At 43.8% G+C, this 2,969-nt stretch overlaps 1 pseudogene; it reads right to left on the bottom strand.

Annotated features, from left to right (window-relative positions):
* Nucleotides 1–241: 241 nt before the first annotated feature.
* On the bottom strand, nucleotides 242–1,294 carry LOC120106592 (flavonol 3-sulfotransferase pseudogene; annotated as a pseudogene).
* Between the last annotated feature and the right edge of the window lie 1,675 nt (nucleotides 1,295–2,969).

Here is a 2,969-nt window from a genome sequence, read left to right as displayed (position 1 = left end):
GAAAAAAATAGAAGACCCGGGGAGAATGGAGGAGGACATATCTAACTTTTCAGCCAAAATCTTGAGTATCACACCAAGCACTTGATAGCAGATCATAGTATTAAATTTAAGTATTGCAAAAGGCAGCAATACATTGAGATTAACCCAGAAAATTATTAACCCAAGCACTCCAAGATGAAGTGATTATGGGGGGGACAATTCCAACCAAGACTAGAAGAGGTAAAACACATCAAAATGCAAATCACATTCCATTAGCTTCCACGCCCGCACTAATCCCGAAGAACAGACCAGATCCCTCTAGCTTCTGCGTGGTTACCGCGTCCAACCTCCGAGCCATCTCCTCGCTCATGTGGTTCCTCCAGTCCCCTGCCTCTCCTTTCCTAAAGAATGAAGTAGTCTGCAGCGGCAGCTTCGTGTTGAACTTGTGCGGCATGCACCGGGCCAGTTTGCTCAGACTATCAAAACTACAGAGCCTTGTAATCTCCTCGACCACCCCTTCCTTCTCTTCCTCCGGCGAGAAAGGGCACCCCATGAACTCCGCCAGCTTCTTCGCACTCCCCGCCGGCTCCTCCAGCATCTCCTCGTACTTGAGGAAAAGCACCTTCTCAGGCCTCCTCAAGCTCTCCTCCCAGTAACCGCGAGCGTGCTCCCATATCGATCCGTAGGGGCTGACGCCATCGCAATACAAGTTGAAAGCTTTGCCGAATGGAATCGGCTCCACGGAGTCGGGCCTCATCTTGTCGTTGAAGTGCCACCGGGAGACGAACACGTCCTTGGGTTCCCGGCAAACGTACAAGAATCGGCCGCCGGCTCCTTTCATGGAATCCGGTAGCAGAGGGTATGGCAAGTGGCTGCTAAGCATCCTTGGGGAAGGCATGGCCTCTAATTTGGACGGCCTGCCGCCGGAGAAGAATCTCTCGATGAAGACCACGCAGTCGTGGGGGGTGGAGCGGAGGAGAGGGTGGTCAGCCATGGAGTAGCGGGTTCGGGTCATGATGGCAAAGGCTAGCGCTTTGAGCCAGGTAGTGCCGGACTTGGGGTAGCTCAGCACGAAGAGGTCGTCGGGGCGAGCCTGGAAGTTTTGTTGCATGGCCATGACGTCTGGAAGAGAGTGCTCGGGGATCCAGAAGTCTTGGTATTTCCGGAGGCGGATGGGTATCCAGTCTTGGTTTAGAGGCAGGGTTGAGATGAGATCATCGAACTCTTTCGGAGGTTTTGGAGCATCCTCTCGCTTTGCTTCCTCGGGCGCTAAGGCAAATCCGCTATTGGGAGTTACGGAAGAAGGCGTGGCCATGACCGAGCTCACGGGAAATGGAGGCTTGGTAGCCCTGGAAGGTACTCTATACTGTCGCAGGTAACCGCGGGAAGCGGGGCTCCTCCTGGACTTGTAGAGCCGAGCCCTATGCCTGGTTATTATTGGTGGTGACCCGCTTCACGGATTAATAAATATGATACCAAGACTGATAAACCATATACCACGCGTAAGTCTAATGTGGATATTGGATCCATATTCCGCAAAATTTTGTAGCTTCATATCTACATTTGAACAGATACAAAAATTATTTTGGAATTCTACTAGAATTGCATATTGAAACAGAAATAATTAAAAAAATATCCAATTCGAAATGCCTTCTATTTCCGAGGGTCATATCGGAACCAGTTGAACGGGTCCATACATGCTGAATTCATTCAGATAATGGATTTGACCTCTTTGTAACGAGAGCAGAAGAAACATGTCAGACTTAAGGATAAAAAAAAGAAGGCGGAAAACGAAATATATAATGGTACTACTTTAGTTGTCATCCATCATCATTATATGTAACATTTTTTGTTTGTTTTTTCGAAAGGTGGCATGTCCTTGTTGAACTTCGCGCACGAATCAACTGGTGGTTATTATATATATAGAGAGAGAGAGATCAGAGATGACAGAACAGCGATAGAGTGCCATCAATCCTTCTAAAATGAATGAAATGCAAAGTTCCAATATCACACGTTATTTCGATAGACGACTAAAAAAATTTGGATTGGAGAAAAAAAAATATTGCAAGTTGGGTTTGGTAAAGCCTACCTGTTACAATAATATTTTACCCTTCCGAAAATATATTTAATGGGAAAAGCCTAATAAACTAGAAAAGTAAAACATTCTTTTGCTTATCTTCACAAGTCATGATGAGCCGCAGGACGAGCAGCCAAAAAAAACCCAAAAGATTTAGATAATATTTAAACATTACAAATTTTATAATTATTATTTTGTCTACTCCTTAATTCAAAAGTTTTAAAATATTATAAAAGAATTGATTTTTTTTTTATTGCTAGAAGGAGGAAGCTCAAAAAAAAAATTGCAAGAGAAAATAAGAGATATAAATTTTAACTTTAAGTGAGATTTTCTAATTCCACCATATGAAAGATTTTGTAAAATCTTCTATTACTATCGGAAACCAACTAATCCAAAATGTTACTTTGTAATTTCAAAGAATACAAGACATTATACAATGCCGTGTCAGAGTACATCCAAATACATCCACAGTGAAAAAGCAGGAAACCTCAATATCAAACAACAAAGAATTATAAAACTGCAATTATGAAACATAATGTATATAAGATTAAGCATGCAAACAGTTCCCAAAGATGAATCGCTTGAGATACATCACAGATTGCAATTGTATGTTATGAGCAGGGTATACGACCGGTGGTGGCAGCAGCCATCAGTCCCACGTCCAAGGGTCAAACCGGATCCCTTTAGCTTTTGCTCTATGAGATGGTCCAACTTTCGAGCCATCTCCAAACTGATCATATGATTCCTTCAAACTCCCACCTCTTCTTTTCTGAAGAATGTTGCAAATGTTTGAGGGGTCACAGTAAGGTGATTCTAGCCTAATTCAGCCTTCGTCGCCTCCTGTTTGCTCAGCTACAGGACCTTATAATTTCCTCCACCACCCCTTCATTCTCTTCCTCGGGGGAGAAGGGAC

Source organism: Phoenix dactylifera, chromosome 7 (genome assembly GCF_051530095.1).
Source record: "Phoenix dactylifera cultivar Ajwa chromosome 7, Ajwa_hap1_PhDact_Kaust_v1.1, whole genome shotgun sequence".
Lineage (NCBI taxonomy): Eukaryota > Viridiplantae > Streptophyta > Magnoliopsida > Arecales > Arecaceae > Phoenix > Phoenix dactylifera.
This window is presented reverse-complemented; position numbering and strand designations above follow the sequence as displayed.